The 14,796-nt window shown below is 40.4% G+C and overlaps 1 protein-coding gene and 1 pseudogene across 4 annotated transcripts in view; one reads left to right on the top strand and one right to left on the bottom strand.

Annotated features, from left to right (window-relative positions):
* DNAJC6 (DnaJ heat shock protein family (Hsp40) member C6) overlaps nucleotides 1–14,796 on the top strand; it is a 152,452-nt gene that overhangs the window by 67,460 nt on the left and 70,196 nt on the right. The gene's annotated exons all lie outside the window — the stretch shown is intronic.
* Nucleotides 7,356–7,782, bottom strand: LOC131504606 (large ribosomal subunit protein eL32-like; annotated as a pseudogene).

The following is a 14,796-nucleotide window of genomic DNA, read 5'->3' as shown; positions in this document are numbered from 1 at the left end:
CAAGAGCTGGACGCTTAACTGATTGAGCCACCGAGGTGCCCCTAGAATGTACCAAAGTCTTAGAAACTTTTTTCCTCTATAATTTCTTCATTTATGCTTTTCTACTTTATTCTTCAAGGTCAAAAATGATTTAGAGCAAGATTGGTGGCTCATTTTTTTTTTCTAGGCAGCTTTTGAAATTGTACTGTGTCCTTGCTTCCTAAAGTGAGAATAGGCACATAGTTTTCACAATTATAAAATGATTTATATGTGACTGTGTGTTTGTTTTAGGAGGACTGTTTGGGTAGATGATTTCTAAAATGCTTGCTGATTCCAACATTTTGGTATTTAAGGACTTGTTCTCGTTCATCTCAGTAATGTCAGCAACCAGTCAGATTTAATTTATTGTAGAATTACTTACAATAGGAGAAATCTAAAAACAGCCTAAAATGTTCCAAATAAGGGAATTGGTTCAGATAATTATGATATGCCTATATGGTATTACTAAGTAACCATCAAAACATAATTGTTAGGGGTGCCTGGGTGGCTCAGTCAGTTGAGCATCTGACTTTGGCTCAGGTCATGATCTCATGGTTCGTGGGTTCAAACCCCACATTGGGCATTGCACTGACAGCATGGAGCCTGCTTTGGATTCTCTGTCTCCCTCTCTTTCTGCCCCTTCCCACCCCTCAAAAATAAATATATAAAAAAATTTAAAAACAAAACTGCTTAAGGAATTTTTACTATAATGGGAAGATCTTTTAAATATAAAATATGTGGATTAACAAGGAGCAAACTATGTTAATTAAGCTATAAAACCACACACACACACACACACATATATATACGTATATATATATATACACACATATATATATACACACATATATACATATATACGTATATATATATATATATACACACATATATATACACATATATATACATATATATACGTATATATATGTGTATATATATACATACAGGAAAATCATTGTAAGGGTGTATACTAGTCTAAAAATGAAAGAACGAGATCAAAATATTACAAAAGGATATTTGGGTCATAGGGTACCAGTAATTCCAACATTTTATTTTTTATGCATTTTGCTAAAGTTTCAATAATAAATTGATATTTCGTAACTGCGATTTTATATAACTATATTCTTTTTCTGTTGCTACTTTCATAACTGAAATTTGTATTGAAATAATTATAGATTCACATGTAGCTGTAAGAAACAATACAAAGAGAGCCTTGCAAACTTTGCCTATTTCTCCCAACGGTAATATTTTATAAAACTGTAACATAATATCACAGCTAAGATATTGACGCTGATACATTCCATCTCATATTTCCTTGGGGCATGCATGTGTGTGTGTGTGTGTGTGTGTGTGTGCGCGCGCGCGCGTGTGCGTGCACATTCTGTGTTATTTATCAGTTGTGTGAACTCATGAATCCATTACCACAGTCAAGATACTGAACAGTTCCAACAGCACAGGGAGCCCTCCTGTTGCCTTTTGTAACCACATCACACTCACTCCACTACTAGTCTCTTAAAAATGTGTGCAGAGCATGTATTTTATTTTGCTTTTTCATCTGAAGCCATAATTGTGGAACCTTAGACTAGGACAATTAGCAGTCCTGTAGTCACTCAGAATGTGGGAGCTTTGTAGGTTTGAAAGGTTTCATGATTCTCCACCCTTCTTCAAATATATTATCAACCTGAATTCTTTCTACCCTTTGCCCCAAACACCTTTTCCTCAGTAATGTCCGTCTTAAGTTAGCTATAATTTTCTGTGGAACCCTTATCTGACCTCTGGGTCAGATGGTTCTCCTCCATGCCCCGATTATACTCTGTGTTTAACATCTTGTGATACTCTTACCATCTTATAATTGCTTGTAGATAACCAAGAAATTTTGGATGGGTGGATGAGGCTTGGATAAGAGTTCTTTTTCCGTTTCTGATGAGTCTCCAACTGCCAGCTGCCCTTCCTCTTCTACTCTTTGCATTGCGTTTGATCCTGCTTGCATGACACATCATGTCACACCAAGTCCTGGCTAATTTGGGCTGTGCAACTATGCGCCCTGTCCACAAATTCCAGCCCTCTACCTACTGGTGCTTCCACCAGGATGACTGACTCCCATCTTCTGTACTCCTCACATTTTTCTCTTTTCTTCCTCCGTTTCTAAAGCTAATGTGATACTGATGATAACTGCTATAAAGAGCTGTGGGCCTAACACAGTGCTCTGTGCTTGCCATGTATTATCTCTTTTCCTATAGTATACTTTAAGTTATGTTTTACTATTCCCATTTTTTAAAATGAGGAAACTGAGACTCAAAAAAAAAAAAGGTGAATTAGGGCACCTGGGTGGCTCAGTCGCTTAAGCGGCCAACTTTTGATACTTGCTCAGGTCACGATCTCGCTGTCAGGAGATTGAGCTGCTCATAGGGCTCCACACTTCTCTCTAACCCTCCCCCACTTGCTCGTGCACACCCCCCCCCCCCCCGTCTCTCTCTCAAAATAAATAAACTTTGAAAACAGGCAAATAACTTGTCTAGGATCATATAACCAAGTAAGTGACAGAATTGGATTGAGATACAGGACCGTCTACTATAAAGCCTGCTGGCCTGACCAATCTGTAAGAAGGAGCTGAGTCTGTTTTAACTCCATGGTCCTCCCCAAACTCAGCACTTCCTCTGGAAACCTATCAACTCTCTGGTTGAATCCTTCTAGTCAGGTAACTTTGGACTTTGGAAGGCAGCCATTCTATTTCTAGATGAGAAGCATTGCTAGAAAGTTGTCTTTTTTTCTTGTTAAATACCCTTTATTTAATTTTTAAAGTTTTTTAAAAAAAATTTTTTTTGGGGGGAGGGGCATAGAGACTGGGAGAGAGAGAGAATCCCAAACAGGCTCTGCACTAACCGTACAGACCCCGATGTGAGTCTCGAACTCATGAACCATGAGATCATGACCCGAGCCCAAGTCAGACACTTAACTGATTGAGCCACCCAGGCACCCCTAGGAAGTTGTCTTTTGATGTTCAGTGGAAATCTGTCCTTCACTTTCACAGTGTTGTGTCCAGGTGGGTTGTAGTTCTGTCCTGTGGTACAATGTAAATTCCTTTGAATCTGTAGATCCCTTGTGGGATGGCTAGAAGGCATTTTAATGATTTTCTGGTCTTATCTGTTACAGATGAGGAAACTAGAGTGCAAAGAGAGGAGCCCTGTTCAACTTACTACACTTGAGTTACTTGAAATCTAATTCTGTTGCTCTGGCTTACCTTTCTCCTTCTTGATCTTACACTCTTTCTTCTTGAGATGGGTTTTTCTGACCTTTCATTGCCCTAGTCATTGTCTTGTGGACACTCCTCAGCTGACCACTGTCCTCTTGTTTCTGGAACTGACCTCAATATTCTAAATTTGAGTTGATTGCCTAAAACCCTAAAGATTAATTCTGCAAGTAATTATGAGAACCTATTCTGTGGGTTGCTTTTACATTTGCCACTGAGATTTCTGCCGCAAACATTTTTGCCACATAACTAATTGGCTATAAGGCAATTTTTCCATAAAAGACAAAAAAATTACTGGCTGACAGTTTGGTTTGACAGTTTGGCTTTTTCATCAAACTGGTTGACAGTTTGGATTCATTTCTCTATTGACACATCACTCCCATTTTCATATCATATAATTCTTAGCTCTTATAATAGTCTATATAGTGGCATAGAATTTTGGTCCTACATTTCCCATAGAGTTCTGGAAGTCTATAAATAGATTTGTGACAGTATGCCAAAACAAACAACAGTATAGAAGGCTTTCACAATGCAATAAAAAGCTTGGTTACAAATAAGCATCCTAATATTTGGAAATGGGTACCTCTCTTAATGAAGAAATTTTAGCAAAAAAAGAAAACAGTGTGATGTCAAATGAAGAGATGAGTCAACAAGCAAAAAAAAAATGTATAAATGATGAATGAACAACTTCAAAAGCAAGTGCTTAGGTATAATCCACGAAATAAAATCAGTTACTTGTGCAGTATTGACATGAATCTACACACATCTTAAATTCATTCAATTCTTTTGTATTTTACAATGAAGTCTTTTTGTTTTTCATATTTCATTATGTAATTTTAAGTGAATGTCTTTTATTTTTCATGATTTTATATTTTACAGCAGAATTGCCTTATGGCCAATTAGGTGTATGATGAAAATGTTTGCAGCAAAAGTGCTTGAGACAAAGAAATCTATGGCAAAAATGCTTATGGTGCAAATATCATGCATATACTTTGTGCCAGGCACATTTCATAACTCTCCACCACATTCTGCCATTCTTCTTCCTCTCTACAATATTTATGAGGCGACAGAGCTTTGGCTGCATGTAACAAAGGCCATCATAACTATGGCTAAAACTGATGGAGGCTTATTTCTTGCCCATATAAAAGCCTGATCTGGAATGGCAGCTCTACTCTATGAAATAATGAGGGTCACAGGCTTGTCTGTCTTACTGCTTTATGTTTTTTAGGATATTACTCTTTTCCTCCTTCTCCAAGATGGCCAACCAACACGTTTTCCAGCCTACGTCTTCCCTCTAAGAAACACCCTGGAAGTTACAATCTCACTTCCATTCACATCCTGTTGGGTGGAACTTAATCACATGGTCACGCCTTGCTAAAGGGAAGCATGGGAAATGTAGTTTTTTTTTGGGAGGCCCCATGACCAGCTAAAACATATTACTAAGGAAGGGGAAGGGGAAATAGATATTGGTTTAGCAGATAGCAGTCTCTGCCACCCCTGTTCTCATGTTTCAGCTCCAGGAAAACAGGCCCCAGGTTGGTACTCCAAAGCCACTACCCTTCCGGGCTTTTGAAGTTCCATTTCTAGGAAAGATGACAAAGCAGGACTCCCCCAGTGGAATTAAGAGAAATTCTCAGAATTTCATGAAAGATTGAAATTCAGAGTCTTTGGTGAGGAGGTCACAATGGTAAAAATGGCTATCATTATTCGAACTTACTAGTTATTTGCTATGCTTGTGTCAATGCTTAACATGCATTATCTTATTCAATTCTCAGAGGAATTTTGGGAGACAAGTACTGTTATTAATCCCTAATTTACAGATCACATTTTCAGAGAGATGAAGTAACTTCCCCAAGCTTGCATAACAAATATGTGGTAAAACTGCCACCTCTGGTGGTGTGCTGGTGGCCTGAGGTCATTGCCCTCTCCACTTTGATGCCCGGCAAAGCAGAGTTGCTCATTAACACTTCGTAAAGCCCTCTCATGTTCTTCATAATAATCAGGTACTTCTAATTATAACCTGAGCAGGAACTGTTGTTTTAAATAGGTTATGAGCCTCATGTTGAAGGGATGGGTCTTACATCCTTTTGCTGAGTCTGAGCTCAGTAAAGAAAAAAAAAATTGGTGACCAAATTGGCAAAGGCTGTTGTTCCTGTGCTCCATCTTGATGTCAGTAGTGTTCCTTGGGATATTTTCTTTTGCATGAGGAAACTGAGGTGCAGAGATTACAGGATTTGTTACCTATGGTAGGGATGGGATTTGACTCCATGTTGGTCTGAGAGGACCAATCATTTATTCCTTACAATCATTTAAAGAGCCAGGAAGAGGTCCCTGAAGGAGGAATAGCAAAAGCAAATGCCCCGAGTGAGACAGAGGCAAGAAATAAACTGGGATCTTGTTTGAGCCTTATATATTTTAGAGTTTGTTACAGAAGGGGAGATAGAAGCTCATTTTCAGTGGTACCCCCAACCCACCCCCAGGGGAGAGTCAATGGCTATTTTGGAGAGTATCCTCAGTGATGTTGGGGTAAATGCGATCGTGCTTGTCAAATTTTACTTTCCTTAGGTATCTTCGGAAGAGTGATCAGCAGTTTCCTTGATGAAGTGTTGTTCGTTTTTGCTTCATTGAACTCACCTTTGGAGGTAGTTACATTGGCAGTGTTCCTTTCTGAATTCTTTAGGGATCTCCCAGGGGCTTTGAACATAGAAAGCAGTGATGTTTTTGATATTAGCAGTGGTTCATAAAAATACTTGGATCGCCCTTTGCTTTAAAAATCCACTCAAGCCTGTAAAGGATGGAAAATCAGATGATTACACCAGAGCCTTAAACTTGTGACTTATAGAAAAGTGGAGCGTACTCAAAGGGTGTTCTATTGGCAGAGGTGCTGAGCTGCTCTGAAAACAATGGCAGATTCTTTTATTTACAGTGACTAGAGCCTCACAGATGTGCATCAACTGGCAGCAGTCCATCCATTGCTAGCAGATTTGCACATGGTTCCAATTTGGGCACTTAGGTTCTTAACGTAATGTTAATTCAGTCATTCGTATTAAGGTTTGTAACATACCAAAGAGTTCTTAAACAAAAAAGTGAGCAAAAACCCTCCACAATCCCAGTAATTAATTGTGGGAATTTGATAGTACATTCTAGACTTATTGTTTGCCTGGGCTCAGCAGAAATCCTTTTGATGTACTTCCAATAACAATAAAAATAACAGCTTGGTGAAATAAATGGACTCTTAGGTGGAGAACTGATGTTCTGGGAAGAGCTCTATCTTCTAATCGCATTGCTCTTTGGCATTGTCCTTGAGTATAAACCATCAATGCCTTATTTTTGGTTGATGAAGGGCTTTCACAGACATCATTTTACTTTATTTTTACAACTGCCTTGTGAGCTGAGTATAATTATCTTCATTTTGTGGCTGGGGAGAATGAGGCTCAAAGGGGTAAGTGACTTGCCCAAAGTCACAGCATAGCTAGCAGGTGACAGAATCAGGACTACAAACCAGATGTTGTGTTTATAGGCACAACTTCTAAAAAAATTCTAGCTTTAAAATCTTAAAAAACATCAGTGCCACTTTTAGAACAATGGCTTAAGGATTTCTTTTCTCCATGAATATTGCTTCAAATGTTTTAAGGAAATAACTGCAAATTCTGTTCCATACTAACCTTGATAACATTTTCTGTAATGTTCCTGGGTCTAGAATTCCTCAGGACTATATGATTTTTCCAAAGCTTCGGTCTTTAATATTGATACCACATTAAAGGCAGAGCCTGGAGAATCATTATTATAGATTTGTTGATTGTTTACATGGCATTTTATTTTTTATTTTATTTTATTTTTTGGTAGTTTTATGGTTTTATTAATATAGTTTTTTTAATGTTTACTTAATTTTTGAGTGAGAGAGAGAGAGACAGAATGTGAGTGGGTGAGGGGCAGAGAAAGGGAGACACAGAATCTGAAGCAGGCTCCAGGCTCCAAGCTGCAGCACAGAGCCTGACACCAGGCGCGAACCCATGAACTGCGAGATCATGACCTAAGCGAAGTCAGGCACTTAACCGACTGAGCCACCCAGGTGCCCCTGTGGTTTTATTAATATAAATACGATGTGCACATAAGCTGTCTATTCATTTTATTTGCTGTGCAGCCTGGCATTGGGGTTGGTGACTCTGATGGCCAGCTGGGCTGCTCTTTCCACAGTGGCTTTGCGGTTCTTGGAGGAAACATTGTGAGCAGTCTCTGTACTGTAAGATTTGTTGCACATCAGCAGCACTTCAAGTCCTTGATGTTGTGGACTAGGAACTTCTGGAAGCCACTGGGCAGCATGTGCTTTTTCTTCTTGTGGCTCCCATAACCAATGTTGGGCATCAAGATCCAGCCTTTGAATCTTCCGCTCACTCTATCGCCAGTGCCTCTGGGTTTCCATAGTTGCACTTAATTTTGAGATATGGGTCTGACTGGTGCCAGATGAACTTCTTGATCCTCTTGGGCTTCACCAGAGGTCTGAGGGTGGCCATGATGCCGGGTAAGACAAGGCTGCCACTTGTGCAGGCAGCACTGAGGAAGAGATGGGATGCATGACCTAAAAGAAGACTCCCAGATGAGATCATACTTGCAAAATTTTCTAGGCAGACAGGAAGACTGCAAGTGTAAGGTGCAATCATGTTTGACGCTAGAACTAGGAGAACATAGACTACAAAACCCTTAAGCCTGACAGCCTCTGGCAAGGTGGTAAATCATGTGAGGTCTCTTAGAATGGCTTTTTTTGGGATAAAACACAAAATGTAAAATATGCAGAGTTGTTGCCGGAGAGAAGACAGCAAAATACTCTCGTGACAGCACAGGGAATCTCTAAAAGCATGTACAGTGTTCAGAAGAAAGCCAGAGAATGGGCTATTTGGAGAACCGCATGTGGATTCCTGGGACTGGAGCAAGGAGCTAGAGAATTAGGGAGGAATGTAGGAGGTGAGACTGTATGAAGCTCCCAGGTCATTCAAGCTGCTGTTTCCTGGAGCACCTACAAGTTTCTAAGAAGGGCTGTGATAAGATTAAGTTTGTGTTTTAATGATGTCTCTCTGGAGAGGACTGAAAGGGTTCCAGACTGGCAGTAGGGAGACTGCTTAGTAGGACACAGGCTGGGGATGGAGGTGGCCTCAACTAAGGCGCTAGCCAGCTGTGGGTTTGTACAAGGTGGGATGGATTTGGTATTTGCCTGTAGGAACAGGAGGAGGAGACAAGGTTCTGCTCAGATCTCTTTGTATTCACCCATTTTTGACAAAAAACCTTTGTTGCCACTGGGGCTTTTGCAGTCAATCAACAGAGTTTTGTTGATTCTTGAACAGAGTCTTTCCAAATAACTACTCCCACCCCAAGCTGCTAATGCCCTTGGGGCTTTTTTAATTCAAAGAATCTTGTGGGCAAATGATGGCCTTATTTGTGTATGTCCATATCTCTTTATGCAGGGACATTTTATTCTAATCCAGGAGGAAACATCTATCTTAAGTGACTAACTAGAAGTATAGTGGTTCAGCTTTAGAAGGTGATAGACCTTCTAATGTATATACCATAGAAATGCCAATCACATGTGTTTCTTTAAAGATAATAACAAAAGTGGTAAGGAGGTCTATCACTAAAATTTGAAGGCCTGTTATATATAATTTGAGGCTCCCCATCACCTACAAGACAAAATTCAAGTGTCTTAAAGGGGCATACAAGCATTCCATAGCGTGTTTCCTACCTACCTCACTACCCTGTGCTCAACACTCAGTGAAATATTGCTGACTAGTTGATAGTTCAGAAATTAAAAACAAAATTAACATGTTCATTAAGCCAGACACTTTGGGAAATAACGGTGTCCCCAAAAACTATGTCTATCCTTTTATGGAGCTCCTTTTCTAGTAGGCAGAGACAGAAAAAAAAAAAAATATATATATATATAAATTAGAATATGGAGATTGGGGGTGCTACTTTATTTAGGGTGATCTAGAAAGTCTCTCTGAAACAAAAGAACATTTAAGCAGAGACCTGTAGGAAGTGAGGAGGCATGCCAGGTGCATATCTGGGGGAAGAGTGGCATAGTAAGTGCCCAGGCCCTGAGACAGCTCTATGTTGAACAGAGGTGCAGTGTGGCTGCAGCGAAGAGACAGGGAAAGAGACATTGGAGATAAAGCCGGAGGGTGTGCAGAGCTCCACTTACAGAGCCATGCAGGCCATTGCAAAAACTTTGATTTTTACTCTAAGTGGGGTGGGAAACCAATGGAAGATTTTAAGCAGAAGAGCAACATAATTTGCCTTATTCCTTAGAAACTTGCTGCTCTTAGTTTAGCAGACTGCAGGGAGGCAAGGGTGGAGGCAAAGACACCAGTTAAGAGGCCACTGTAATAATTCAGGTGACAATTGATGGTGACTTAGGTCTATGGTTGGTAGCAACATAGGTAGTGAAGAAAGGTGGATTATTTCTTTTTCTTTTTTTAATGTTTTTTTTTTTTTTGAGAGAGACACACACAGAATGTGAGCGGGGGAGGGGCAGAGAGGGAGACACAGAATCTAAAGCAGGCTCCAGGCTCTGAGCTGTCAGCACAGAGCCCTACCTGGGGCTCAAACTCACAAACTGAGATCACGACCTGAGCCGAAGTCAGCCACTTAACTGACTGAGGTCCCCAGCAGCCCCTTTTCTATATTCATGTGTGTCTATAAAATATTGCATTATAATTATGGCATGTAATGTATATAATACGTAAATACATACAGCTTCCTAACTGCAAATATATATAAAAGTAAGAAGGGGAAACAACAAAAGTAGAAAGGGAAACGCATGTCCTTGTCACTTAGCTTCAACAGTTACTGACTCATGATCAATCTCATTCTTCTCTACCTGTACCTCCTTCTCTGGATTATTATGATGGAAATCCCAGCTGTAATGTCATTTCATCTTTAAACATTTCAGTGTGTCTCTAAAATATAAGGTCTTCCTTTAAAAACATTATCACAGTGTCCTCCTCAAATCTGGAATGTTAATAGTAATTCCTTAATATCATCAACTATCCATTGTGTTCAAATTTTCCCAACTCCTTTAAGTAGGAGTCTTATTTTTTCCTTTCTACACTTGAATAAGGACCCAAATAATGTCCACGCATTGAAGTTGGTTGACAGAGCCCTTGGTTTTCTTTACCTTCTGAAATTTCTTCTCCATCTCTTTTTTTGTAATGTCTTTGTTGAAAAAACCAGGTTATCTGCACTATAGATTTGTTTCAACACCCTGATTTTACTGGCTGCATCCATGTGGTATACAACCTATTCCTCTGTCCCTGTGTTCCCTGGTAGTTAGATCTAGAGGTTTGATCAGATTGAGATTCAGATTAGATTCTTGCAAGACTGTCTCACAGGTTGTGTTTTGTATTTCCATTGGGGGTACATAATGCGTGGTTGTTTCTGTTTTCCTGATCACTGTCTAGTTCCATTTTCTAGGAGTTGTGAAGAGTGAATTCTCTCATTTCTTCTCTATTTGTTAGCTGGCATATTTCTATGAAAAGAAACTCCCCTCATCAGATATTTGGTGACCCTGAAATACAGTTCATTCAGCAAAGGCAGGAAAAGGTTCAATTTTTTTTGAAGTTCAATATTTTTCAAAAATAAAGAACTGGTTCCCTAGCCTTCTCCAAGGGTGATGAATGAAGTTTTTCTCTCTCTTTTCCTCTTTATCTTGCTGTTATGAACTCCTGTTTGTAAACCTATGATGTTTCCATCCATTACAGTTACTATTCTTACTGATGCTCAAGTAGACCCATCTTTGGCCAAAGCCAGCCTCTTATGTTGGTGTCTGAGTCTTTTTGACACACTGTGGTAGTCATCCCCTCTTTCCTTTCTTTCTGATATCACAAATCAGGCTCATTGTGTACATTTTCTGCTCCAACCCTCGTTTTTTGTTTTTTGCTCCAATCTTTGAATCAGACATTTTTCAAAGGGCTCTAGTTCCTTTTTTTTCAGTAGGATTTCCTTTTTAAAAAATTTATTATTAAAATTTTTTTTTCAGGAGTAGAATTTAGTGATTCATTACTTACATATAACACCCAGTGCTCATCCAACAAGTGCAAAGGGTCTAGTTCTATATAGAGGGAAACGATGTTTCAAGACCACATTCTTGTAATGGGTGCTCACTGCTACCTAGTTAGTCGTCGTGGCTAGCCTTCTTCAGTGGACAGAGTTAGAAACAGATTTTTTAAAAAGATAAAACACATCATGGATTACTTATGATATTTCCAACTCAAATTCAGGATTGTGGAATTTTTACTTAATTCAATCAGTTTTTTACATCATTATGTCTTACGTCTGTATCTCTTTTCTCCCGTTCAAAAATCCTGGTTCTCAGTTATACCAATATAATTACCTATTTTGCCTTTTGCCATAATTTACAGTCACAGAATAACAATACCAACACTACCACCAAACCAGTTTAAGGTTGTAAAAGGTTGTTTGGTTGTTTTATCTTGTGTTTTGGTCTGGATATATTTCACTTTAAGACAGTTACTTTGTGTCTTCAAGTCATTTGAGGTAGTTTCTGTGTGGTTATTGGGCTCATTTGCCTCACTTTGCTCTCACTTTTTAGGGGTTGCTTTTAAATTCATGTTTGTAATTATATATTTACTTAGTTTCAAATTCAAATCTATCAAGAAAGTTGTATTTAAAGAACTCCAGCTTCTATCCTTGCTCCTTATACCCTGTTTTCCACTCCATAGGTAATTTTATCTTTTCCTTTGCAAATATGAGGCGTGTGTGTGTGTGTGTGTGTGTGTGTGCATGTATTCATTATACATCTATATATAGATATATAGATATATAGATATATCTACATACATATCTACATATCTCCTGTGTATAACATTGGCCTTCCCATGTGGTATATACTCTTTTTGTTTATGTTTATGTGATCGGTAGACTGGCAGCAGCATGGCCAGAGGGACCATGCTTTCTTCTGTTTTCCCACCACCCAACACAAAGCCTTTCCCTAAGTAGCAACTTAATAAATACGCAAGTAAATGAGTAGACTGGGTGCGACACTAGGTTCTTTTACGGGTTTTGTGTCTGATTTTCAGAATAACTCCACAGGGTAAATGTTGTTATCCCCTTTTACAGATGAAGAAACTGAGGCACAGAAAGGTTCAAGCAGCTTATCTAAAGGAATAGCTAATAAATTGCTGAGCTGGAGTTTGGACCCAGGTCTGTCTGATGCCAGAGGCACGCAGCCCTACCTGTTGTCTAGGTCTGGATCTAGGTGTATTCATTCAAGAAATCATTGTGAGATACTGTCAGCACTTTGCCTTTATTAACTGTGTGACCTCAGCAAGGAAGACAGCCTCTTTCTGTTTCCACACCTACAGAACATAAGATGGTAATATTATGTACCTCATGGGGTTGTAAAGCTTTTAGAATAATCCCTGGCACATAGTAGGCACTCAAATGTTAGCTGATTTTGTTACTGTGTATTTTTACTAGCAGGATGCTAGAATATTCTCTGCAGTGTGTATGCAGTCTTGTCTAACCCACCCAGCTGGACTTTTAGGAGCTTACAGTTACTTAAAAAAGTGAGATGCAGATGTTTAAAGGTTACAAAAAAGGGCACCAAGGGAATGGTCAGTTTGAGATTAGTGCCAAGTGCAGGGAAAGAGGACAGAAGGAGCTAGCAGCTGGCCAGTCTGTTACATAACAGCCCCCAGCAGGGCCTCCCAGACAGAAATAGAAAACAGGAGCCAGGATCCAGATTTGAATGCTTTTGTTTGACCAGTGCTGCCCCTGGTGGCAGTTACATTTCAACTCCCTGTCCAATTTGGTAGTGCCCTACTGATTCCTTGCCTGGTTGCGAATTGCACACTCATGTTGTATACAGTCTGTGAATTATGGAGTCACTAGTGTTACGAGACCTTGTGGAGCAGCTGATCCCATCTCCTTGTTTTACAGAGGAAGAGATTTTGCCCAGAGGGAGTACGCTGTCTGCTTCAGGGCACACTGGTATTTGGGACTTGAACTCCTTTGTTTCTCCTCCTGAGCCAGAAAATACAGATTCCCAAATGCCTGGGTTCAGGCCACTGAGGGAGTGGACCCTGATGTGGACGTGCGTGGGAGAGTGTTGGCTCCACCCCTGTGCTGTGCCCATCATCCTGTCCTTGGCCAGTCCAGGCTTCCACCCCTGTGACGAGCCCAGTGACAGTGGCTGCTGAGGGAACGGTCAGGAAGCCCTAGGGTGTAGCCATCTCTGGTGCCTGGTTTGTGTTGGACAAGGTCTTCCTGGGGCCCTTTCAGATGTACCTCCCCCAAGCACTGTTGGTGATGGCACTGAGACTTCTACTCTTGTGTCAAACAGGGGAAATGAAGAATGTGCTAGTAAAAGGATGTGGGATTGAGAGCCAGGTAGACCTGATGCGTGTTCTTATGTTGCTGTTTGTTTGATGTGTGACTTTTATCCAATTATTTAACTTCAGTGAGCCTCGATTTTCTCCTTTTTGTTTGTTTTTTTAATTTTTTTTTAACGTTTATTTATTTTTGAGACAGAGAGAGACAGAGCATGAACGGGGGAGGGGCAGAGACAGAGGGAGACACAGAATCGGAAGCAGGCTCCAGGCTCTGAGCCATCAGCCCAGAGCCCGACGCGGGGCTCGAACTCACGGACCGCGAGATCATGACCTGAGCTGAAGTCGGATGCTTAACCGACTGAGCCACCCAGGCGCCCCTATTTTCTCCTTTTTGAAATGGGTATAATACTATCCCCTTCAGCAGGTTGCTGTAAGGTTTCACATATGGTAGCCTATTTGAAGCACCTGGCAGATAAAAAATGCTCAGTAAATGATAGCTCCTTCTTCTCTCCCCCTCTCCATTTCTCCCTCTTTTCCCTCCTCTCCTCCTTCCCTCCCCCCTCCTTCTCCTTCTCTCTCTTTCTCTCTCTCTGTGTCTCACTTTCTCTCCCCCTCTCTTCCTGCCTCCCTTCCTGCCTCCGTCTCCCCCAACCCACCTTCATTTAAAGCTGCTTATCCTCAGTGAGGAAGTTTGGCATACTAGGCTTCTTATGTTGGGCAGGTTATGTAACTTCTGTGAGCCTCATCTCAATACCTGTAAAGTGGGATCAACTTAGCCTTTTTTGTAGGGTCCCTGTAAGGGTGAAATGAATCGGTGTGTGTGAAGCATGTGGCTTAGATCTGGGACATAGGGGGAGCCCAGTGAAGATTAGTTTCCCCCAGGGTTGCCACATTTGCATGTACCACTGTCCTATATACAGGCTTTTTCCAGTGGTCAGGTGGGGACTGAGATCAGATAACAAAAAGCTGTTATCACCCTTTTCCAACATGTATAAAGGTTTTGTTTAAGCTGGCTGTAATCTCATTTCCTCCTTGGAAAGAAGGAAACCAAACCTTTCAAATGCATCCACTAACCCACTCTTTTACCATTCTTTGGGTTTTGCAGAGGACATATTATTCATGATGGAAGGCCACCTGCTTTCAGCCTCTCATGTTGTCCCTCTTTGACCAAGACTCTTTTTTTGT

Source organism: Neofelis nebulosa, chromosome 2 (genome assembly GCF_028018385.1).
Source record: "Neofelis nebulosa isolate mNeoNeb1 chromosome 2, mNeoNeb1.pri, whole genome shotgun sequence".
NCBI lineage: Eukaryota > Metazoa > Chordata > Mammalia > Carnivora > Felidae > Neofelis > Neofelis nebulosa.
The sequence above is the reverse complement of the archived record's forward strand: the minus strand, read 5'-3'. Positions and strand labels throughout refer to the sequence as shown.